The 25,629-nt window shown below is 50.4% G+C and overlaps 1 long non-coding RNA gene across 2 annotated transcripts; it reads right to left on the bottom strand.

Annotated features, from left to right (window-relative positions):
- Positions 1-1,009: 1,009 nt before the first annotated feature.
- On the bottom strand, positions 1,010-24,055 carry LOC131420636 (uncharacterized). Of its 2 annotated transcripts, XR_009223605.1 has the most exons (4): positions 23,977-24,055; positions 21,832-21,949; positions 10,545-10,733; positions 1,010-1,249 (listed from the first exon to the last, which is right to left on the bottom strand). It is a non-coding gene; the product is annotated as an uncharacterized LOC131420636 (long non-coding RNA). The 2 variants fall into 2 exon arrangements; XR_009223604.1 differs by lacking the exon at positions 1,010-1,249 and having other exon boundaries at positions 9,958-10,733.
- Positions 24,056-25,629: the final 1,574 nt, after the last annotated feature.

The following is a 25,629-nucleotide window of genomic DNA, read 5'->3' as shown; positions in this document are numbered from 1 at the left end:
CATAGAGGCTTAAGATACTAAAGAACTTCCTAACATCTGAGCTGTGCTACATGGAAGGAACTGTTTAAGTGGTCACTAATGGGGTCAAAAGAGACCCTGGATGATTCGAGGAGGCAAAAGTCCCACACTATGCAAGAGACTGGCCTTCTGGATAACCAAAACACCAACTCTAAGTTAACGTAATTCTTTGCTTAATTTGGTCTAAAGTTGCATTAGCCTTTTTAAGAAATTAAGGCAAGCCCTTTACTCATATTAAGCTTAAGATCAACTGAAGCCCCCAGATCTTTTTCGTAAGAATGCTGCCAAGTCAGACTTCCCGGAACCTGTACATGCACAGCAAGTTCTTTCTTTTTCTGGGTGATGTAAATGGGGAAAGACTTCGAATAAATATGGCCAACACATGAAGATTAGGCAACTGAATAGGCCGATGACACAGACACCAGTGAGTCATCTACTGATTACGTTTGTTAAGCCAGTCAAACATTCTGCCTTCTTGGGGTGGCTGATCCAGCCTTGCACTCTCTTTTGTGGGGTCTTTTCAAACTGTTTCTACACTGGAACATAATGTAGGATTCCCCTACAGTTACTAAGTGCCCCATTTTTCATTTTCTATGTGGTTAGTCTCTATTGTTTTATCACAGATCCAGGTAATTTCGATTATTCCAGTAGCAAGGTGAGTTGACCTGCTGAGCATGGGTCAGTCTCATCAAATCAATAAACACTTATTGAGCGTCTGCCTACCGTATGCTTTGCTTGGTGCCGTGGGAAATACAAAGGAGTGAAAGACATAATTCTTGTTCTCAAATAACGTGTGATCCACAGGAGATATATAACGTAACTTACAATGGCGGCAGTCTGTGATAAGACTTCAGCAAGTGGAGGAGAGAATAAATGTTTATAGGAATTGAGAAGATACCATTGCTCAGGCTGATGTGACCAGAGAAGTGTTCATAGAAAAAGTAAGAGCTTTAAGGATGCTCAGATAATGATCAGACCTCATTTTGGTTTTTCTTTTACTTTCTCTTTCTGTTTTTAACAAGGGGGGATTTATTATAAGATTTGAGGTGTGTCCCAACAACTCCAAGAGGAGAAAGGCAGCCAGGCCTCTGGTTTGGAAAGCGCCAGGTCTTCCCTTTCCGATCCCCCTCTCCTTCTCTCAAGCCACCTGTTTTACAGTCTCTTCTGCTTCTTCGGTCCGTGGGGAGGCAATCCCACAGCTCCAGAAGTTACATGTCATCACTTCAACCACCTGCAGAGAGAGAATCCCAACTTAAAATTTCTTGGTGGGGGTAGGATAAAGCTGTTAGTTCAGGATAGGTAGTTTAAATGATGCAATTGAAAAGCAATTGTCAAAAGAAAGAGAATTAAAGGTTCTCAGTTCACCACCAAACCTTCTCCCAAACATTTCTCAAAATCTGCTTCTTATCTCCCTGTTTTCTTAGGCTTTTTTGTAGCCAGGTTTTTAGACATTGTTATGACAGTGGAAAGCACTAGGTAAAGAATCCATGAATTAATTACATTTGCATCTGCCTCTATCTATTAGCAGATAATCAAGAATTGTGCGACTTCTCTCCTAAAGGCTGTGTCTTAAATCAGGATAGAACTCCACAGAGCAGATGAAAACATCTTCCGCTACACTCGCAAGTGATCAATTAGATGGATGAGTCAAATTAATGCTTCTAGGCCACGTCTTTGCTTATGAAGATGGAGCACATTTGCTATAGATTGTTTGTAGGGAAAGGCAAAGTGGGATGGTTTCTTGGGGGGAAAAGCCTAAAAAATGAATCAAAAGATCTCTGTTATGATGTATAAAAACATTTGGAGTTCGTTGGTACAAATCAGTATCCAGTCAGGGTCCAAACAGTGCATCTTGTGGTTAGGCCCTTAAGTGTCTTTGATACAGAGAAGCCCATCACCCCCTTCCCTCCTATCCCACCTCATAATGCCACAAATTTATTGAAGCAAATGAGTCATTAATGGTTTTACAGATGGTACTGACTTGATGAAATATGTATTTAAGAAGGAATACTGTGGGCAGACTGATGCGTGCATTGAAAGGAACATGAAACTAGAGTCTCGGAGAGTACATTCAGGGGAGAATTGCGTGTTGTGAGCAGGAGACGGTGGTGGTCTGAATTAGGTACCTGGAGCAGAGGATGGAGGGACGAATCTGCCTTAGACCCGCCCCAAGGGACAGTCCCAAATTCTGGAGAGCATCACAGCAATTATCTAAGATCTGTAGCAATCTAAAAAGTGAGAACGATTTTTAATAAGCTTTGATTCAAATGTTTAGGCAATGTCATTAGGTGGTGATCTTTCCCAAGAAATGTTCAAGAAGAGCCCAGACCACCAGCCACTGGGGATGACGTAGCCCTAAGGCAAGAACATCCTGTCCCCTCTTCCTCATCCTCAGTAAGTGACTGTCCAAACTGTATTTGAAGAGTAAGAAGGAGAGGAAACACACAGCGTGGAGAGGCAGCCTATTTTTTGGCTGAGCATCTTAATTATTATATTTTTCCTGACAATTAGCCCAAAACCCACCTGGCTGGCCTTGGTTCTGCCTTCTAGGATATGTAGTAGAAAGCCCATTCCTTACCATCTTCTCTTCTCCAGGCCATGCATTTTCAGTTCCTTTAACTGTTTCTCATTTCCCATCTTTGTTCCTCTTCTCTGGCCATGCTCCCAATTGTCACTGTCCCTTTTGGAGTGTGCACCCAGAAGTGAACACCCTTTGTGAGGTGGGGTCTAACCTGAGCAGAATAGAGAGTCTGTTAACTGTAGTGTTCCAGGTACCTCATATCTTTAATGCAAAGACGGCAGTCAAGGTTTTAGCAGCTTCTACATACTCTGTGCTCATCTTGAGTCAACGAAACCCCCGCAGGTATTCTTTGCATGCATGAGTGTTTGAACATGCACCTGTGCAGCTCATCTTGGAATCTTAGTGTAAACTTTATATTAACCACATTCCATGTCTCCTTGTTGGATTCAGGTCCTTGTTCTAACCCATCAGGGTCCTTTTGAACCCTAAGTCTGACATCAGTGTTTCACTCATTCCTCTCAGTCTTAAATCATCTGAAACTTTAATTAAGAAGCCAGCTCAGTCCATATTAATTAAAACAGGAATGTTAGATAGGGTAGGGCTGTGGATGAACCTCCTAGAGAGCTCTCTCCAGGAGGCTATGGTTCCAGGAGTTCTTTGGATATGGTCCTTCGCTAGTTAAAAACGCACTTAATTGATCATATTCTAGCCCCAAATTTTCCTTCTCATCTCTAAGGATATTAAAGACTGTTAATATTCTCTGCCAACAGACTTCCATTGGTCTACCCAAATAAGAACTCTATGGAGAAATGAGATAAATCCAGCATGGCTTGCTTGTTGGGAATCTGTGCTGACTCTTCATCTCTCCTGCACGACCTGCCCGACTGTGGCTCAGAGACTCCCCCTTCTCCCTCTGGAAATCAAGATAGCACATGCCAAACTCCACCTTTTTTGAGGCTGTGCCATTCTTCGCTGTCACAGATTAATACAGCACTGTGCCCTTTCTGGCAACTTCTCTCAGGCAGTTCATTCATCTAGGCCAAGAGACTTAAATTTACTTAAGGCAATTGGGTTTCAAGGGTCTATTACCAAAGTTTGATCCAATATCGCAGGTCTGAAGGTTATTCCCGTTGATGAAGACAGTGGAAGCAAATATGAGCGAAGAGTTGGCTTTTCTCACTGTTTCCCACTGACAAAACACCATCCGCCCCTGGAGTAGGTCCTTGCCTTCCTCCTTCTGCTTCTTGCTTGGAGCACACCCCAGATCCCCTGCCCTGCACTTCCGTACTTTCACAGGCCTCAGTTGCTACTAAACCTTAGCATTCCAGATGTTGCAGGCAACCCCCCTTGTGCATTTCTCCTTCATTGTGAGCTTTTCTGCCTTTCCTATGGGTCTTTCTAAAATCTCAGCTGAATTCCTTGAGCGCCACATCAGCACCTTTGCTGCCCTCTCCAGCTTCACTTAGGCTGGGTTATTTGCAGAGATCATTCGTCACCCAAACGTTTTATCGTCTCTATTTTATAGTTGAAGTCATAGGCTTATACCCGCCTTCAACGGAATTCTTTCTGAAATGCTTTCCCACGCCTAGTTTAAACGTCTGACACTCTTCGGGGGACCTGGACATTTTTTCTCAAGGTTCTTAAGGAAGCAACGTGGGTATGGAAGAGGTCTGCACTCCGAGTCAGAACTTTGCTCAAAGCCCGTACCTGCTCAAAATAGCTGGGTGACCTCGGGCCAATTCCTCGATCTCTCTGAGGCCAGATGGAGATAGTTACACCTTCCCTCACAGAGGTCACCTCACATCTCAGAGTGGTGCAGATGGATGAACAAGATGCTACATTTTAAGAGCCTTGACCGACATGTGATGTGTAGTGGGCAGTCAGGAAATGTGTGCCCTTCCTCCTTGCCCTCCCTCTCTCCCCTTCAGTTCACCACCCTGTTCTCACTTGTTTTTCATAATTCCCTCAGGGTAGAAGTTCCTCATAATTTTTTGCTCTTTTGAGGAGACTCGACACCCAGCCAGGTAAGTCAAGAATGAGCCAGGCTTCTGCTTTTAGATCAGATGAACTCAGCTGTGAGCCTAGCAGAACCCTGCCATCGCCACATCTTGCCTTTTGCAATTTGGGTCATTCTTCCATCTGGTCAGGTATTAATCACTATTAATGCTAAAAAATATTTAGAAAACACTGAAAACATTTTCAGCCCTTTGTACTTAGTTCTTCTTGTGTTTATCTTCCTGAAAACATCGTCATCTTTTTGTCACAAGGAAAATTTTTCTCATCCTAGAGAACTCAACTCTGAGGAATCTGGGTGGAGAAGCCACAGCAGAGTTCCTTCAACAATGCCTGGGATGTTGACGGACACATCTGAGCTTGGTAATTGTTAGTTGTGCTCCTCATAATCACTAGTCTTCCTTCATTTCCAGATTCAGGGCTAAACTGAAATGTTTTGCTTCCTCAAATGCTTCTTAAACTTTCCTTACTTTCTCCAGTTAAAAGTGCCCACCCATTTGGGTTTGAATGGGGATAGCCGTTTGCATTAAACATTCGTCACTATGTATTTCACTTTCTCTTCACTCATTTCCTGGTTCATTTTCCACCTGCTGCCGTGTCTTCTTCGAGGTGGACCTGATGCAACAGCACAGGCCTCCTCTCCTAAGATGCCTGGAACTACACCTCCTGTCGCCTAAATACACCTGTGAGTTTCTGGGCCATGTGTGCATCACCAGGTGGCAGGGAGGGAAGTGGGAAGTAGGTGAGGGAGCACGTGCCCTATCACTGCGATTTCTCCAGTCCTCAGGGCGGCTGTGAAAAACGGCCACTCCAAACCTCACCTACTAACCAGAGTTTGTTTCTCTGGATTTTTCTCTTAGGTCAGGCCTTACCAACAGCTGGACATATAATACCTATCAAATCTCTCTCTATATATCTCTCTCTCTCTCTCTCTCTCTCTATCTCTATCTCTGTCTCTGTCTCTGTCTCTATATCCTTCCTGGTCGTTCCAAGAGGAGTTATGCTTGGTTTCCAATGTCTAAGTGCCAGTTTAAAGTGGTCTTTGAAGAAAGCTGAAATTTTTTTTTTTTTTTGTGAGGAAGATCAGCCCTGAGCTAACATCTGACGCAAAACCTCCTCTATTTTGCTGAGGAAGACTGGCCCTGGGCTAACATCCATGCCCCTCTTCCTCCACTTTATATGGGACGCCGCCATAGCATGGCTTGACAAGCAGTGCGTCAGTGCGAGCCCGGGATCCGAACCTTCGAACCCCAGGCCGAGGAAGCAGAGCACGCATGCTTAACCGCTGTGCCACCGGGCCGGCCCCAGAAAGCTGAAATTTTTGATGAACTTTTTTGTTTGCAGATTTTCTATCAAAAATCTTTAGGGTAAGTCTCCCTCCCCACACCCAACACTCAATTTACAGTTTTAAGCAAATTTCAAAAATTTCTTTTGGTCACTGGACTGTATTTCTGCAATGATGTCACCATTCCAAGAAAACATAAGGTGGACTCCAATTTGAAGAAGGATCAGAAGTAAGTTCTTGAATTTATAAATCTAAACGTGATGGTCTATACATTTTCTGTTCCCCAAATACCAGAGTCTGTTCTACTTTATTTTAATTTTTTTTAACAATTCACTTCTTTTTTTGTCTGTTTGTTTGCAGGGAAAGATTCACTCTGAGCTAACATCTGGTGCCAATCTTCCTCCTTTTTTTTTTTCCCTCCCCAAAGCCCCAGTGCATGGTTGTATATCTTAGTTGTAAGTCCTTCTAGTTCTTCTACGTGAGCCGCTTCTGAGCATGACAACTGACAGACGGGTGGTGTGGCTCCGAGACCGGGAAACAAACCTGGGCCACCAAAGTGGTGAAAGTGCTGTACCTTAACCACTAGGCCATTAGGGCTGGCTCTGTGCTATTTTAAAAATTTGAATTCCATTCTTTTTTTTAAATATGGTCTTTTTTCTTTTCTTTTTTTTTTTTTTTGAGGAAGTTTGGCCCTGTGCTAACATCTGTTGCCAATCTTCCTCTTTTTCTTTTTTCCCCCCAAAGCCCCAGTACACAGTTGTATATCATAGTTGTAGAGTTGTAGCTCTTCTATGTGGTGTGCGGCCACAGCATGGCTTGATGAGCAGTGAGTAGGTCCACGCCCAGGATCTGAACCAGCGAACCCTGGGCCACCAAAGTGGAATGTGCAAACTTAACCACTACGCCACCGGGCAATCTCTGAATTCCATTCTTATTAGAGTGCCCGGCTCACAGGTCAGCGTACCTCCCTCATTTTCATTCGCTCTTCAGTCTCTCCCCTTTGAATCAATTTACAGTTTTTTTCCACGACAATAGGCTGCCAAAGCTCCTGGGTGGTCTGGGAGTATCAACAATGGCATATTATAACACAATATATACCTGGTTTTATTTGGCAGCACAAGCCCGGAGACAGGCCTTTCATTTGGGGCCGCCAGAATGTCTACAAAACAAGGAAATATTTTTATGCTCAAATTTTGGAAGGTAGAGGGAGGCAAGCTGTATCAGTGGACAATCACAGGACAGAGCTGGATGGGATTTTTTACTCCCGGCTCTATCAGTAACACTCGGGTGGAGCTCAACAGAGGCTTGTAGGAAATGGACATGGAACCCCCACCATCCACGCCAAGTGGTGCCAGAACAGATGTGAGCAGAACGATAAGCACAGTACCTCGCAGCAGTGGAAATGTGGAAACTAATTTGGAAATAACTTCAGTAGAAAGGTCAGGAGAGACACGTCAGCGTCTCTGTGTGGGTGGAAACATCTGAGACACTTCGCTCCAAGAACCTGAAGGCAGAGGGGTAGGCCTCGGCATCGGAGTGGAGACGACTTCAGGGCCGGTCCCCGAGCTGCGTGCAGACTCTCAGACTCCCTAATCCTAATCTTAATCTAATCCTAATCCTAATCTTGTTGCTCTTTGGTCTCGGAAAGTTGGGGAGCTACTGCTAACGAACTGCTTATGGGAGAAAATCCTTTGGCAAAGAAAAAGACCGGAAACTATTTTCCCTTCTGCTATTTTTAGGATACTTAGAAAAACTTCGAGAATGTCATTTTGAGCGGATTGTTCCACGTTCATTATTTCCTCCTCATTTAGGTTTGACGTTGCTCATGAATTCACTAACATTATTGAGTATTTGCTTTGGGACAGGCTCCCGAGAAGCTTCTGATCAGCCACGAGTACCCAAGGGGCCACTACACGGGGGAGTTCAGTGATTTACTGGACGAGGAACGCAGGGAGGCAAGGAGGAAGAGAAGAAGTTGATGGTATTAACGCGATCTTAATGCCCACACAAGAGTGCCCTAAAGAGCAGATGGGGGCCAGAGGGTGGTGGAGGAGCAGAAAGTCTCACAGCTCAGCAGCTGCACGCCACACTCTTCACTGTGCAAGGAGCCTTTCAGTTTCTGATTGCTGTATTGCGCCCTTAGAAAGAAAGGAAACTGCCACCTCCTCCAGTCCTGACACAGTGCAACCAGATGTTCCAATATTTGCAGTGGAGGTAGAATCCTTCGTCCAGAGAGGCAGCTGGACCTTGCGGCTCTGATGTGCTCCTTCTTCTTGGGAAGTTTCTTTCAATCCTCGCTGCTACCACCCAGATAGCCTCGGGCAGCACTGCCCCCTCCTTTACACCCTTGTGTAGGCAGAAAACAGGACCTAATGCCTTGGCCTCTCCTAGAAGAGCATTTAACAGCAGCAATGAAAGACAGAAATGCCGTGAACCTAGCCAACATGATCCCTGCACGCACCATCAGGGACCTTCAGGCCTCTTCCCATCCTCTCTCACGGCTCATCCCAGGAGCTAGACATCATCCCAACACCCAGACCTGGCGCTCGCTCCACCTCTACCCAGGGGAGCATCCCCGAGAGAAATACAAGTTCACTGTTTCTGCACACGGCCCTCAAGACTAGTAGTTAAAACTGGGCTTTGGAGGCCAATGGCCTGGATTTGAACCCTCACTCAGTCCACCACTTACCAGCTGAGTCACACAGCTTTTCCAGCTACAAAATGCTGCCAGCAATGGGGCAGTGGTGAGGATGGAATGAATTAGAACCAGTAGAGCCCTTGGAATAGGCCCGGCCCAGATTTAATGCTCAATAGATTGTGTCTTCAGAAGACACAACGGTTGTCATGTCAATTAATCCAATAAAGCCCATCTAGCAGCATCAAGGTAATTCTCTCAGTTTGTTTCCTGGGAAATCGTGTGACCTGTAAAATCTTTGTAGCAAGCTTCTGCTTAAGTCAGAACTTCCCTTTAGCGATGAGTGGTCATTTATCTTCTGATAAAATAAACATGCTGGGGATTTAAAACTGCTCTAGAAAATAAAGTTTATTTTTTAAAAATGAGAAAGTAACACTGATGAATGATTAAAGCAGAAATCTCTTCCCTTTTTCAAAACTACGCAGATAATTGTCTGTTTTTATTTCATATTGACGGTTGAGTCCTGGCTAATCAATACAAGTTTGAATAGAGAAAGTCCAATGATGGGATGAAAAATCATTAACCTGGAGCGATCCCACCTTCTCCCCCTCTGCCACCCAGCAAAGAGGACCCGACCTTGGCTGGTGCCATTTCCCCTCCTGGCGGAGCTGGGGTCTTTCTGATGGGAGAGGTGACAGGTGGAGACGCAGAGGGGGCCTGTGGAATGCGGGGGAAGAGCCGTCCAAGGCTGAGGGTCGAGAGCAGATGTAGCACGTGTGGAGAGAGGTGAGCAGAGTGTGCGAATCTTTCAGACAGAAGGGAATTGTTGTAGGAATGGTTGTGGTTGTGTGTTTGGATCTCTTTCAAGTTTTGGTTTTTTATTTAAACCACTCAAATCAATGATTAAAGTAATCTTTCAAAACTTTCTTTTGGTCACTGGACTGTATTTCTGCAAGACATGTCTGAGAGAGCACAACGCGGACTCCAGCTTGACGAAGGATTCAGAACATGCTTTTGAACTTGTAAATCCAAACGCGATGGTCTGTAGATTCTCTGTTCCCCAACACCAGAGCCTGTTCTGTTTCAAAGCTCCAATTCCATTCCTGCTGGAATGCTCATCGCACAGGCCAGAACGCCTTCCCCATTTCACTCCCTCTCAGTGTCTCCTCCAGCTCAGCCTCTGCACAGGCCATTTCCAGGAAATAAATCTGATTGCATTATTCCCCTTCCTCAGCTGCTCAGGGCTGCTTCTCTCCAGCAGTCTTGAATTCAAGCTTCTCAAATGGTCCTGACCCTTGCCGCCAATCTCCCAAAAGCTCTCCGCCCCTTGAGCCCCAGGACAGGCCCAGCTGTGCCCCAAGTGGACCAGGCTGCCTCGCCCCCAGGCCCTCAAGCAGGCTTCCCATACCGCTTGAAATGTGCTGCCCGCCCTTCCCGCCTGTAGAATTTCTACTAGGCTAGAAACCCTCCCTAGCCACCTACCGGTTGTCCCACCTCTCGTCCAAAGAGGACACAACACCTCCCCTTACGGTTCACTCTGCCAGGTGTAAATTCTGAATTGTGCTGTAAACATTAGCTTTCGTCTGATTCCTCCACTCTACTTCCAGAGAGCAAGTTGGCAGTTCACAGCACGTGGACTCGCCACATGATGGACACTCAGGGATGGAGTCTGCAGTGAAGAAATGAACACGTTTATCAACACCATCTGATCTGTGTTTTGAAAGTAAACCTAGAACATCTGACCACCATGTTCCCATTGCTTTTAACCCAAAGACATTCAAAAGGAGTCCACAGGAACTTTCTTTTTCTTGTGACTGTTTTTTTCATTTTGACAATCTATAGTCTCACAGTTGAAGATGGTTTGATGCCTTGAAGCCATGGACCCACTGGGAGAGCCTCTGGCTTTATCTGGGCCAACCTGGAAGTCACAAGAATATTCTTCTATTTTCACAGGAACTTATGAGTGCCTCCTCCCTGGTGGACATTTGTTAATATTGAACTGAACTGACCTGGAAGACAAGATGATGTGGCAGAGAGGAAAGGGGAAGCACCCGCCTGGAAAAACCCCAAACCTTGCTGAACGTAATTATCCATTGTCTCCACTGCTGTCGGGGCTGCCGAGCACAGCTGGAGAAGAGTCATCTACGAGAACAGATTGGTGCTGCTATCGTTTCTCAGGCTCTCAGCATCCCTTCAGAATTTTCCTGAGAAGCTGTTTCCCAGTTCTCCACTTTCTTCAAATCTCCCATCCTCCTAGTTTCCTAAGAGAAAAGAGAAGTCATTAGATGGAGTCATGACTTCCCACTAAAACTTCAAATGTTTCTGAAGAACTCTTTCAGTTGCCAGTGTTAGAAAACCTGACTCTGCTGCTTCCATCAGGATCAACACGCGTCCTTGCAGGGCCTCCCAGTTTGGCTTTCCCGCAGCTCAATGACATCCTCAAGGCCTCAGGTTTCCCCCCTCCCTTCTCCGCTGGCCTCGGGGCTTCGACAGGCCAGCTCCCACCTCCAGGCATTACATCCACAGGTGACAACGTTTGGGGAAGAAAAATCATTCCCAGGAATATTTCCAAGACCCACAGCAAACTTCCCCTCACGTCTGCTTGCCCAGAGCCAATCATACGCCCACGCTACCTCCACCCCTGGCAAGAGGAAGGAGGTTTCCACTTTGGCTTCTTGTAGTTACAACCAACCTTAACCTGAGAGTCAGCTTCCCTCTCTCCAGAGGTTGATGACTGAATGAAACTGCAGGACAGACCTGCCCCCAGGTCCATCCCCCCTTACTAACTGCTGGTTTAGGGGTACACGGTGCAGAACGCCACTGACCTGTGCTGAATAAACTAAGGAAGCCTGGTGCCTTGCTTTGGCCCTGCCGCTAACCAACAGTGTGATTTTAAAAATTGATTGAGCTTCTCAGGGCCTTGGTCTCCTCTTCTGCAGAAGGAAGGTCTAGGATAGCTGAAGCTGACTGCTGCTGGCTCTGTTTCCATGACTCCTCAGGGAGTGAAAAGGTCGCCACACCTCGTGAGTACCCAGCCCATCCAGGGAATGGCTGGACTCTGAAAACTTGCAGAAATTGTCAGCAATAATTGCTCTTGACGCTATTGATGAAGCAGCAATCTTCTTCCAAGCCCAGCTGGGCTCGGCAGCCGGGCGTCCACACTCCTCCCAACCAGTTTAGTTTCCACTCAAGGGAGCAGACAGGCAGGGCTCCTGAGGAGCGAAGGTCCGGCCTGTCCACCCGGCAGGCCCCTCTCCGGCCTCCCCTCGGGTGGGGGTGCTGCAGCTGGGAAGCTGATCTCCGTAAGCCATTGTTTTCAAAGCACAGAGACTCTGGACTTTCCCAGGAATTCCGCTGGAATGTAAACAATCTTCAGATCCGAGGCAGAAGCCAGCGGATTTCCTGAGCTGTCACAAAATTGCACATGTTGGATCCAAGGATTTGATGCTTTTTTTAAATTTTAAGATTTTTTTGCCTCAGTAGGTATAAATTTTTAAGTCTCTAAACATACACTATCTCCGATGTCAGTTGACGGTAATGGTTTGCAATGAAAGGGCGAGTCAACTGAATCATAATTCTGTAATGAGGGCATCATGCAGACAATCTCACGTGTTTCTCAACTCCAGAAACTGCTAGAATCACGAGCCCCTCAAGGTCCACCTTCACGCTGGCTGGGATGGAGCCTTGCAACCCTGACTCTGTTTGTTTCCTGTTGAACACAAATTCCTATGCGTCCTCAGCTGAGGCCTCCCTGCCCGCCCGGCTCTCCAGGAGGGGCCTCCGGAGACAGGGCCAGGGAGCAACAGGTGACCCTGTCCCGTGTGTTCGCGGTGACTGTACCTGCCATGGGTTTTTGCCTCTCACCTTAGATTCTCTCTGTGTCACCTCGTGGCCCAGACACCACACCCCCATCTCCTGAAAGCATCAGAGGGCCAGACCCTGCAGGTGGTCTTGTGGAAAGATCAGAGACAGAGATCTGGGTGTGCATCCGTTCTGTCCTCTGTCGGCTCTGTGATGTGGGGTGAGTTACCTAACTTCTCTGAGCAGCTGTTTCCTCATCTGTAAAATGAGGACACTAGCACTCCCCAGGTGGGACTGTTGTGAGATTAAGTGAGAAAGCAAGGGCCCAGCTTCCAGGCGCGGCCTCTCCCCCAGGGGCTGGCCCACTGCCGGTTCCCTTCTCTCTTCTCTGCTCCCGTGAGCCCTCCTGAACTGCCCACAAAATAGTCAAAAGGTACGGCCGCTTCCCCCTCTGCCAGATGTAACCCGCTGAACAGTCTGGCCGGAGAAGCACACTGTGACCCTTACACGTGGGGGAGTGGATGACGAGCAGTTCACTGGAGACGAGGACACGCAGATAAGTGTTGACCACGTATTTCTCTCCTGTTTTGGTTTCCTTTTCCCTTGAAAGCCCTCGAAGCTCTCAGACACCCTCTGTCCTCTGTCATCTTCCTCTTTTTTTTTTTTTTTTTTTTTTTGTTGTTGTTGTTGTGAGGAGATCAGCCCTGAGCTAACATCCGCCAATCCTCCTCTTTTTTTGCTGAGGAAGACGGCCCTGGGCTAGCATCGGTGCCTATCTTCCTCCACTTTATATGGGACGCCGCCACAGCATGGCTTACCAAGCAGTGCGTCGGTGCGCGCCCGGGATCCGAACCAGCGAAGCCCGGGCCGCCGCAGCGGAGCGCGCGCACTTAACCGCTTGCGCCACCGGGCCGGCCCCTGTCATCTTCCTCTTTAAACCCTCGGATCCTTCTTTCTCTGCTGATCGGCAGCTGCTGAGGCCGCAGGACTTGAAGGGCAGTCATGGGCCTGTAGCGTGCCAACCCCCAGCTACGAGCAGCTGCAATGCACACGCATCCTCAGGTTAGTTTCTGGTGTCTCCAGCAGCCTCTGTGTAGACGTAAATGCGCATCTGAGGGTCTGGTAAACTGGTGTACAGGACGTTTTGGTGGAAACTGAAGCCTGATGGAAGTGGTCTGGGGACCTGAGTCCCCTGTTTCCCGGGCGCGGGAGTGAGCTGGGCCAACGACACTCGGGAGGAGCAGCTCCACCCCTGCTCCTGTGGTAGGGGAAGGCTTTCTTTCCGTCTTGGTATTCTGTTCTCAAGCAGAGCGCTCGAGAACATGGGAGAACTAATATCCCCGTGCCTTTACATTCTAGAGGAAGCCACAGCCAGAAAGAACAACGGTGGCTGGAGGCCAAGCCCACCCACCCCGCCAGGTGCACCCAGGAGTCTGGGTCAGACCAGGTATAGCGGCCTGGGGGCAGGAGGGCCCCACATCAGGGGTCACGCCAGGGGACTCCAGAAAGTTCCGAGTCCCGAGGGCGAGTGAAGGGAGGAAGAAGGGCGATCCTGGAGAAGCGGGTCTGGCGGCTGGGCTGCCATTGTCTGTGGAGACTGCTCCTCGGGCTCAGGCTTCTTCACCCACAGCTGTGCCTCCGCCCTGCTCTCCAGGAACCAGAAACCTCTACTGTTCTGGGCGTATGGCCTCTATCAGTGGTTCCCAGAGCTTTGTGTTTTTTCAAGGAGAGGTGGTGGTGAATTGCTTTGGGATTGCCAAAATAAGGGCACTAAGAAAACCCCCAAAACTCCAAATACATCTAGAGTCATTATCTCTTAACAGAGACAATGTTTTGTCAACAAAAAAAGGTAGAAGGGCCAGAAGGGCATAAATCTGAGAATAAAGGAGAGTTTTAAAATGTAACGAAGTCACATTTGGAAAAACCTTTCCAAATTGTCCTCTTTTTCTTATTTTTCCATGGACTAAGGGAACTTCATCACAAATCCGAACAGAGGCTCAGGACACCTGGGTTCAAATCCGGACTCCAAGGCTACGTGTCCCTCGGGCAGAGCCTTGCCCCTCTGCCCTCTGCCGCGTTCTTTCCTGTCGCTGGTGTCTCTGGGGCCCTCAGGCCTGACCCCACCTGAGCTCCTGTGGCCTCATCATAACGTAGAAGCTGAGGTATGTCCCTGCCCCCACTCAGCCCACTTTCAGGTAATGTTTCAGAGCACGTTTTGTCTCATCAGTTTCCCCATCTGCAGCCCAGCTGGCGACTCCCTTCCTGGGATTCCTGGAGACTTGTCAGATCGCACAGAACCAGCAACTTTCCCACTAGTCCGGGAGTTTCCCAGGACTTTCTGCCAAAGATTATCTTGGCGTCTAACAACTTTTCTGAGCTTTCCATCATCAGTATTATTATCCACAAAAAACATTTCTTAAGTTTACAAGGAAAATGCTGAGTAAAGACGATAAAGACTGCTCGTCTCGTGGGTGGGAGTGCAGACAGCACATAAAAGAGCAGGCTGTCCTCACATCGTCAACACGTCCGGAGTGGGGATGGGAGGATGGCGACTGCAGGCGGCTCTGAGCGCTGCGGACTGAAGCGGCTGGGGGAGCACAGGGCCAGCACCCCGCTTCCAGTCCACACAGCATTGTGGAGATCCCTAAGAGATGGGGCAGGGAGGGCGAGAGAGGGAGACCTCACAGGGCAGCATGTCGAAAGGCACAAATATTCCACAAAACACAGAGCTCTCAGCTGGGGCTGGTGTTGCCCCAGGCAACATGTAGGATGCCCGGAGGCATTTTTGGTTGGCACACTGAGAAAGAGGGGGCTACTGACATCTAGAGTGTAGAGGCCAGAGACGCTGCTGAACATCCTAGGGCACGGCCCGGCCCTGCAGCGTGCAGGCGGCCCCACGGGAAAGTCAACCAGCCCAGACGCCCACAGCGCCAAAGCTGAAAAACCCTGCGTTCGGTACACTTGGGGCGAGAATGCGATTAGGAGCCAGAGGACTTTGAACTTAGGTGTGAAAAGCCGGGAGGGTGTTCACTCTGAGTCGGAGACGGAGAGTGAGGAGGGACCTTCCTCACTGGAATCCGCAGCCCTCCCCCTTTCTAGGCTCCACACTCAGCGCTGGGCAGCAGAAACAGCAGAGCCCGGCCGTCTGTGGTGGCCTGGAGGCAGGAGCGTGGAGCGGGTGGGGCAGAGTGCCCTTCCTCCGTGATCCCACGGCGCGTGTGCCGGGGCAGGCTGCGGGTGGCTCTGGAGGAGGAGGGAGAGCAGGGTGTGGGGGTCCTCAGGCGCAGAGGCGGGGGGCAGAGTGGAGCGGCTCCAGCAGGGTGGACAGACCCAGGCCCGTGCTTCCCGCCCCGAATAGCTGCCTCTTAGAACAGGGCCACCTTGCTGCTGCCTGTGTTCAGCACATCAAAATCCGTGACCTGGGTCGTTAAACAAAGCCGGGTGGCGAGGCCATGCCGAGGGATTAAAAGTGATGGGCTCCCGGGGTCCTGCCAGGCCCCTGAAATCTCACTGTGATTCATTCCTCCCTTAACCAGTGTCTGTTGGGAACCCATCTCCGGCCAGGCCTGCCCCGCGGGTGGGAACAGGACAGAAGCAGAAACAGACGTAGTTGCCACATGCAGGGCACCACAGCCTTGTGAGGGGAAATGACAATTAGGCAAATAATCACACAGATATCATAAAGGCATAACTAACATGCACGCTCTGGAGAAGTAGAGACCGTGAGGAGTCTAAGGGGGCGTCTGTTAGCCGTGGGGGGCCGGGACCCTCCTGTGGAAGTGGGTCGGGAGGGCTTCTAACTGCAGAGGCTCAGCTGCCAGAGGCTGTAAATTCAGACTCTCGGATCACGTCCAGAGAGGGTGTCCACACAGAGCCAGAGCCCCCGAGAGGACTGAGGCGCTGCCTGTCTCCCCTGAAACTAGTCCACGCTCAATCCTCCCATCACAGGTGATGCCAGCCCGACCTCCCCGGCTCAGGCCCAAAGGCTCAGGTCCCCTTGAGTCCCCTGTTTCCACAGGTCACAACAGATCTACCCACAAACCTCGATGTTCCATCTTCAGATCACATCCAGGATCTGCTGTTTCTCATTCCCTCCCCTGGGAGCCAGGGAGCCCCCAGCACCCCTCACTGGGTCTCTCCAGGAGCCTGCTGACTGTTCTCCTGGCCTCTGCCCTCACCCCCTGTGGCCTTTTCTCCACATAGAGCTAGCACAATTCTTTTAAAAGCTACAGCAGGTCACACTCCTCCTTTGCTGAAATCCTTCAAGGACTACAGAGTGCCCTCGAGAGTAGGAGTAAAAGCCGCAGGACAGCCCGCCCTCCCTGCATCTCCTCCCAACCTCATTTCCTCCTAGTCCCCTCTCCCCCCCACTCCCGCCATGCTGGCCTCCTCCATTATTCCCAGAACACACCTGCCTCAGGGCCTTTGCACACACTGCTTGCTCCCCTGCCTGGAATTCTGCTTCGCACACGAACGTGGCTAACTCCTTCTCGAACTGCAGGTCTCTTTTCAGAGAGTTTCTCCAGAAGGCACACCCTGACCCCGCAACACCACAGCCACCCTCCACACATGTCCCCGTCCCCCATCCACAGCACTTGTCCCTGTTTCCCGTGCTCTAGTATAATTGACTTAACTCATTCATCTCATCCCCCTAGAATGTGCTCCCCAGGGCCAGAGGTTCCAGCCTGCCCTGTGTACAATGTGGCCGGGCACTGAGGGGGTACGGGGGGACCCTCTGCTCTAAGTGCATCGCAGGCTCTTCATTCCATTGCTGTTGTGCTTTGAGTTAATATTTTAAATAAACCCTGCAATTACATCATGATTAGCACAAATTGCATTGCATTCGCCCATAAAAATGATAATTTTTTCAGTGTAAACATTTTAGATACACAATTTTGTTGTGTGACTCTGTGTAGACATGTCTTCCTTTTTTATTTATTTTTTTTGTGAGGAAGATCAGCCCTCAGCCAACATCCATGCTAATCCTCCTCTTTTTGCTGAGGAAGACCGGCTCTGGCTAACGTCTATTGCCAATCCTTCTCCTTTTTTTCCCCAAAGCCCCAGTAGATAGTTGTATGTCACAGCTGCACATCCTTCTAGTTGCTGTGTGTGGGACGCGGCCTCAGCATGGCCGGAGAAGCGGTGTGTGGGTGCGCGCCGGACCGAACCCCCAGCGGCCAGTAGCGGAGGCCAGTAGTGGAGCGCAGGCACTCAACCGCTGAGCCACAGCGCCGGCCCCACGTCTTCCTTTTTTAAAAAATAGGGACCCTCCAGAAGGGAAGCCAGGCCTTGATGTTGGGGTTCCCCCACTAACAGGTAAACCCAGGGGGCCACTCACAACAGCGCAGCATTTGAGCCAACAGGCTTGCGCACAAGGCGGGACCCGGTCGCTTCAAGGAGCCGTGCGCACACCACGTGTGGCGCCCTCGGGAGACCGTGGAGCAGCCAGGGGCCTCTGCGGGGCCAGAGCGCGCTCTGCAGCCCTGACGGCAGCAGACGGCCCCTCCCCTCAGCCCGCCCGGGGGAGCCCGCTGCCAGACAGGACCAGGCGGGTGGGAATTCCCCTTCCGGGCTCCCTGGCGGAGGCTTCGGGACGGTGAGGGAGGGTCGCCCCCGCGCTCGGGCACTCGGGCTGCACGCGAGGCTGCTGGGAACGAACACTGGAGGACAGGTGACGAACTTCAGCGCCCCCCAACGGGATTTTTATACGGACGAGCGGCACGGAGAACCGCCCGCGCTTCAGCAGCGCTGCTTCGCCGCGTGGCCAGCAGGCGGCAGCAGGGAGCCCGCTTTCCGCCGGGACACGAGGGGCTTCAGCCCGGCTCCGGGCAGGCGTCCCGGAAACCCTGCCGGCCCCCCGGCGCCTCCAGGCTCTGCCCCCCGACGGCCGGCCAGCTGTGCAGCAAGACCGCGGGTTTTCTCCCCTCGCCCGCCACGCCAGGCCTCGTGGTGGCCGCAGACCACAGTCACCAAGTCAGCAGAGGGACGGTGACCCGGGAAGGCGGCCGGGAAACGGAGAGCTAAGAGCAGAACCCGCACTGCGCGCTCCCGGCGGAGCAGGGCCGGCTGCCCTCAGGGCCTGGGCGGCGGGCGCTGCTGCGATTGCAGCGCCTTGTAGATGGAGGGCCTCCACGGGGATGCTAACGCTCGAGTGATGTCCCCGGCCTGACGCCAGCCAAGGCCACATCGACGCGTATGCGAGCAACAAAACCAAAAACCTCCAGGTTAACCAAAATGTTTCTTAACAGAAAGGAAACTGGGGCCCAGCCCACTAGAGTGGCGTTTTTTAAACGCCACACACTTGATTCATGTTTTGGAACTCAACTGTGTAGGCCATACAAGCACTGCAGAATGGGACAGGACAGGATGGGACAGGACGGGATGGGACAGGATAGGATAGCATAAGATAGGATAAGATAGGACAGGACGGGACAGGAGGGGATGGGTTAGGATAGGACACGACAGGACAGGACAGGACAGGAGGGGGTGGGTTAGGATAGGACACGACAGGACAGGACAGGATAGGACAGGACGGGACAGGACGGGATGGGACAGGATAGACTAGGATAGGATAAGATAGGATAGGATAGGACAGGACGGGACAGGATAGGACAGGACGGGACAGGACGGGATGGGACAGGATAGACTAGGATAGGATAAGATAGGATAGGACAGGACGGGACAGGACGGGATGGGACAGGATAGACTAGGATAGGACAGGACGGGACAGGACAGGATGGGACAGGATAGACTAGGATAGGATAAGATAGGATAGGACAGGACGGGACAGGACGGGATGGGACAGGATAGACTAGGATAGGATAAGATAGGATAGGATAGGACAGGACGGGACAGGATAGGACAGGACAGGATAGGACAGGACGGGATGGGACAGGATGGGATGGGACAGGATAGAATAGGATAGGATAAGATAGGATAGGACAAGACAGGATGGGATGGGACGGGACAGGGACAGAACGGGATAAGACAGGGCGGACGGGACAGGACAGGATGGGTTAGGATAGGATGCGACAGGACAGGACAGGATAGGACAGGACGGGATAAGACAGGACGGACAGGATGGGACAGGACACGACAAGACAACACCATCCAGTATGTCACAGAGCATCCCTGTGCACAGGATTCTAAGGTAAAATTTCTTGCTCTGGGTCATGGCCAAAGAAACTTGCAGAACTCTGCTGTGGAGCCTGTGTCTGCTTTCGACCTGTGTATTTTCTACAGTCCAACACCAATAAGCTCCTCACTATCAAAAAAATCTAACTTAACAAATGAGTCTCAGGTGGTGTGAGGGTGTCAAACAGTGGGCTAGATTCAAGTCTCCCCCTCTGGTCCACATGTGTGAAGAGTTAGGTCATCTGTTATCAGCGTCCTCCGTGTAGCCATGATTTTCAAGAACAATCCTAATTTCAGGCTATTCTTCCACAAACGTTCACACTCATAGTGCTATATGCCCTACATTTCAGTTTGGAAAAATCTAGCCACTGGTTCAACCAGTGGGCCAGGGGTCCAGACAGAAACATCCGAGGGGGCTGGGCAGGTAAATGAGGGAGTGAGGAGGGCCCGGAGCAGCAAAGGGCTGAATGTGGAGTTCATAGGAAATGGGTAAGTTTTTAAGCTGACAAGTAACATTAAAAAAGGAAAAGTGAAAAATTGTGCTGGGCAGAAATCGGGCCTGCTATGGACTAAATTGTGCCCCCCTAAATTTGTGTGTTGAACCCCTAACTCCCAACATGACTGTGTTTGAAGGTAGAGTCTTTAGGAGGGAATTAGGGTTAAATGAGGTCATACGGGTGGGGCCCTAATCCGATAGGACTGGTGGCCTTTTAAGAAGAGGAAGAGAGCCATCTGTGCACACAGAGGACAGGCCGTGAGAGAGACGGCGAGAAGGCGGCCGTCTACACTCCAGGAAGGGAGCCCTGACCAGGAACCGTGTCAGCCAGCACCTTGACCTGGGTGTCCAGGCCTGGAGAAATGAATTTCTGTTGTCTAAGCTGACAGTCAGGGGTGTTTTGTTACAGCAGCCGGAGCAGCCTGGTGAAAGGCCTAAGGCCTGCGTGTGCCCATGGGCCCCGAGGTTGCAACCTCCACCTCCACCCCAGCTGTGCTGTGGGCTGAAGGAAGCACAGCCTCCTCAGCGGTGAGTGTCCCAGTCAGTCCAAGTGTCACCCCCCACCATGGCTGTGAAGTCTCAGCACAACCTCGACAGGATATTTATTCACTGAACAGATATTTCAAGAGTACATGATTAAAATAAGTGAGTAAAACTGGCAAAGGAAAGCTCCTTCAAGGGCATAGAAAGAAAAGGTGACCACATCCAGAGGAAGAGGTGACGTCCCTGGCTCCAGGACAAGCCTCCTGGTCACTGGAACCCCCGCAGGGCTGGATGGGGTTGGCTCCGGCAGAACACCGGCTGCAGGGCTCGGCTTTCACTGTCCTCGGCCCTTCCTCTTCCGGGTCATCGTCCCTCCTGTCCTGGTGCAATTCAGACATTCTTTAATTTAATCTTCGCAGTTCAGAATTTCAATCATTTTTCTTTTTCTTTTTTTTTTTTCCGTGAGGAAGATCAGCCCTGAGCTAACATCTGTGCTAATCCTCCTCTTTTTGCTGAGGAAGACCGGCTCTGAGCTAACATCTATTGCCAATCCTCCTCCTTTTTTTTTTTTTTTGTCCCCAAAGCCCCAGTAGATAGTTGTATGTCGTAGATGCACATCCTTCTAGTTGCTGTATGTGGGACGCGGTCTCAGCATGGCCGGAGAAGCGGTGCGTCAGTGCGCGACTGGGATCTGAACCTGGGCCACCAGTAGCGGAGTGTGCGAACTTAACCACTAAGACACGGGGCCGGCCCTCATTTTTCAAGAATTATTTTTTAAGCATTATTTGGGGCCAAACACATGTCTACGTGCTGAGGTACATCAGTGAAGAAAATTCGTGTGTTTGTTGCACTTTTCTTCCGGGTGAGTGAGACAGACAATAAACAAAATAAATAAGCAGAAGACGTGACATGCTGCAAGGCTGTAGTGTGCATTCGCAGTGTTGTTTAAGAATATTCCATTCTGCTCTAGGAGAAAACAGTTGGGATGGATGGAACTCAAATTGAAGCACAGACAAGTAGATTAGTAACATATGCACCTTGTTAGAAAGACAAAGTGGAGCCTACGTGCTCGGACAGAGACAGGAAGAAATGCAAGGCCTGGAGACCTGGTATTCACGACACTAAAATAGAAGCCAGACACTCAGGATTCATGAGATCTTAATTTGGCCCCCGTTTGGGAAACTGATTCTGGCCCCAAGTTAACCACAGCCCAAAAAACACAAATAAAATCCTAGCTGCAGAGCAGGCTAGTTGGCAAGCAGCCTCCGTGGCCATGTGCTGGGTCCAGACTCCTCCTCTGCTGAGGCCCCATGACCAGGTTCAGCTGGAACCTCAGGGAGGCTGGCGTGGAGAGGAAGGAACAGACCCGAACGCTGTTGTGGCTGTGGGCCCGGCCCTGCGGTCCTTCTACCCGTTTGCTCCCGGGGTTAAGTGTGTTGACTTACCTCGTCATTCTCCCAGCGTGAGTCTTCATGGAGTTAACAAACCATGTGGTTCGGTCATCTTAATTCAATTTGTGAGCCTTTCCGGGAGAGCTTGCCGGTTGTGGACTTGGAGGCTGTCCTGGCGATGAAACAATTTCCCGTGTGACAAACACGGAAAGTGCTGCAGCATCAGAAATGGAGCACAGAAGGGAGACAGGGAGGATTTATGTACTTTACTTTCTTTTTTTTCCCTTTGATAGTGTTTTTATGTATTTTTTTATTGAGGTAACGTTGCTTTGTCACATTATATAAATTGCAGGTGTACATCATTCTATTTCGATTTCTGTGCAGACTATGTCATGTTCGCCATCAAAAGACTAATGGCCGTTGTCACCGTACACGTATGGTGGGGAGTGTTCCAAACAGGGTGGGTAGGATGGGTCTGGTTGAGAAGGCTGGAGGGAGCTGAGGGGCAGGACAGGCAGATATCCCGAGGAAGATCTTTCCGTACACGGGGAGCCACACGTGCAAAGGGCCCCAGCCTGAGCTTTTCCAGCAAGCTCCAGCAATGGCAAGGAGGCCGCTGTGGCCAGAGAGGAGTGGGCAGAGCTGTGGGGGGTAAAGGGGAGGTGGCGCCGGGGGGGTCCCTGTGAGAACTTTGCTGTGACTCTGAAGCGGTTTCCACTGGAAGGTTCGGGACAGGAGAGTGGTTGACTTCATACTTTCACATGATCAGTCCGGCTGCTGTGTGCTGTGAAGGCACAGAGGCAGAGTGGAGGTCGGTTAGAGGGAAATCGCAATGATCCAGGAAAGATGACGGTGGCTCAGACCAGGCGGGAGCAGCAGAGGTGGGGAGAAGGGACGACACAGTTTAAAGGTGAGCCAACAGGATGCCAGCCGTGGTGGTCTAGTGGTTAGATCCGGTGCTCTTGCCACAGCCGGGGTTCGTGTCCCAGTCAGGGAACCACACCATATGGTGGTCATACTATGGCGGCTGCGTGTTGCTGTCATGCTGAAAGCTAGGCCACCAGGATTTCAGATACCAGCAGGGTCGCCCACGGTGGACAGGTTTCAGTGGAGCCTCCAGACTAGACAGACTAGGAAGGAGGAGCTGGCGGCCCTCTGAATAGCAGCAGAGCGTGCTGTCTGTGTGCCTGATGTAGAGCCAGAGGGTGAGAGGACGGCGCAGAAAGGCAGGGCAGGGTTCCCTCTGCTGTCCACAGGGCTGCTGGAGTCGGAATCCCCTGGACAGCACCACCACCAACAAGAGCAAAGAGGATTTGCTGTTAAATTGGACGTGGGAGTGAGGAAGGGAAGAGTCGGTGATGAATCCAAGAATGTAAGCAGCAGGAACAGGACTGAGCAGTGTAAGAGCGGGAAAACTCAGAGAATCGCACATTCAGCACACGAAAGGCTGGGTTACACCCTTTCAACAATTTTACTTTAGCTCAAAATTTAGCATAAAAATCTTGTGGCAAATATTTCTCTTTCGTATGGACCCAGAGCATCATGCCGGGATCAAGGAAGAGCAAGGTTTTTGTTTTCCAGGTGAGACAGAGTCTTTCAAAGAGAGCTTTCCCGCTGTGCCTTCTGTCGATACTTGTCTCACCGGGTCACTAGAGCAGTCAGAGGCAAGGTGACTGTGACGTGTGGTGCTCACGTAGCCAACTGCAGACAGACATCCCAGGTCGGCAGCTGTCATTCTTCATAAACGTGAAGGCTATCTGATATTCCTTGACTCAGCACGTCCCAGTTTTTAAGGTGCTCGGGAATCACGCATGCCAGTTCTGACTCTGTCTGTCTGGAACGGGCCTGAGAGTCTGCATTTCCATCAAACTCCAAGTGATGCTGATGCTGCTGCTCTGTGGACCACTTTTTGAGGAGCAAGGCTGCACTCCTTTGTAAAGTGCACCAAAGTCAGTGTCACATAATGGAGAGGGCTAGAAATCAGAAGGTTTGAAGTCTAGTCCTGGATGTGGAGTAAACAGCATCGCTCAGAGGTCAATTTGTTGTTTTGGAGGAGGGAACGGTATCAAGTTTAGTTAGTAGAACTAGAAAATGTGAACTCAGGAAAATCATAAGAACACGTTCCGTGTTGAGGAGAAAGAGCTTGAGAAGAAAGAGATGCAGTGAAGAGGAAGAAATTACAGAACATTTGCTGCCTACCTGCCGCCACCAGGGCCAACTGAGCTGTGAAGCCAGGTGGAGTTTGCCTCGTGGAGCAGAGGGACAGTGTGACACCGGCCTGAGCGTGGATGACCGGGCGGCCTCTGTTATGGGCGCCCCTCCCAGACTAAGAATGTTGTAAGACGAAGAACCTCATGACAATGAAGCGAGCACTAATTAGAGGTGGAGAGATGTGTTATCTAGCCAGGCGTGATTTGAGAAAGTTCCCAGAGGTGTTTGGGAGGTGTTTCTGTAGCAAAGGGTGAGGTCACGAGAGGAGGAATTCAATTATGTAAAAAGATGTCTGGAGGTTCTGAGCCCAGCCCCGCACCTGTACGACTTTGGCCGGCGTCGGCGTGTAACTAAATGGTGGGGTCCTGGCTGCCTCACCCACTGTGTCTTCTGGGACCGTCGGAGGAAGGAAGCCACAGTTCCGTCACTCCTGCCATCTGTGAGCTACGAAACTGTGGGCATAAACTGAACACTGGGATCCTCATCTTATCAAAACCACGGACGACTCTCAACACAGCCCGGCAGCTGGAGGCGTGGGCTCGGGGCCCAGACGTCCAGGGTTTAAACCCCCGATCCACCACTTGTGGCTGTGTGACCTTGGGCAAGTTACTCGCCCTCACTGTGCCTCAGTTTCCTCATGTCTGAAAATGAGGATACTGGTGGTCCCTTCCTCATGTCTCTGCTCTGAGGAGTTGTGCTTAGAACAGTGCTCACGTGGTAAGTGCTACATAAGCATTTAATAAGTAAAATTGGGATGCGGACACTTAGAGGTCTACGGACATATTTTCCAAAGTCCACAATTCTTTTTAAATCTTCGCCTTAACTCCGTGTTACTGTCAGCGCCTCTTGGATCATCTGGATAAGACCTGGTGACTGAGTACCGCGTGCAGTTTCAAGGCCCTCCTGTGCACTTGTGTGCGGTGTGCACACAATCTCCCCGGAGTGACAGCAGAGAAAAGTGCTGGGAGATCTTAAGGACCGCCCAGGTCACAGTGGGAGAGGCAGGCCGAGTTCTGAAGCTCCGGTTCAGACAGCCCCGTTGTCATGGTACCAACAGGTGGACAGGCAGACACCACCTTTGCACGTACTCATTTGCAAAGAAGTAAGCACACAATGAAAACATTTTATTCTCGTTTCTAGCAATAATTGCACTAAATACCTACTTAATACATATTGAAAACTTGCTGCAGTGTGACCCCATCTTCAAGTGAGTAAGATAGCTTTCTAGAGTTATGAAGTGGCATTTCAACCTTTGAGGAGGAGGCGCTGCCCAGGTCCCCGGGCGGTGCAGGGGGCCCAGCTCCAGGGGGGAGTGGAGAGACGCTGGGAGCTGGAACAACCGGCTGCTGCCCGGTAAGGTGCCGCTGGGCTGCCCGGCGGGCGCAGGGGCCACAGGAGGATTGGTGCCCGCCCTCCTCTGCCTCCCCGTCTCCCTTCAGCGGCCCTCTGGGCAGAACCAACAGGAGATGACGCAGGGAAAACAGGGTCTTCAGAGACCCGGCACAGAACCACAAACAGACTCTAAATGGGTTGATTTGGAGCTAAGAAATAACAGTTCATTCACCACTACACGCAGTAAAGCAGGGACAAGATCTCCTGCCTCAAAGATCAGACTGTGTTTGTAAAAGCATCTGCGAAACG

This window comes from Diceros bicornis, chromosome 23 (assembly GCF_020826845.1).
Source record: "Diceros bicornis minor isolate mBicDic1 chromosome 23, mDicBic1.mat.cur, whole genome shotgun sequence".
In the NCBI taxonomy this organism is placed as follows: domain Eukaryota; kingdom Metazoa; phylum Chordata; class Mammalia; order Perissodactyla; family Rhinocerotidae; genus Diceros; species Diceros bicornis.
Note: the sequence above shows the minus strand (reverse complement) of the source record. Positions and strands in the feature narration are given on the sequence as shown.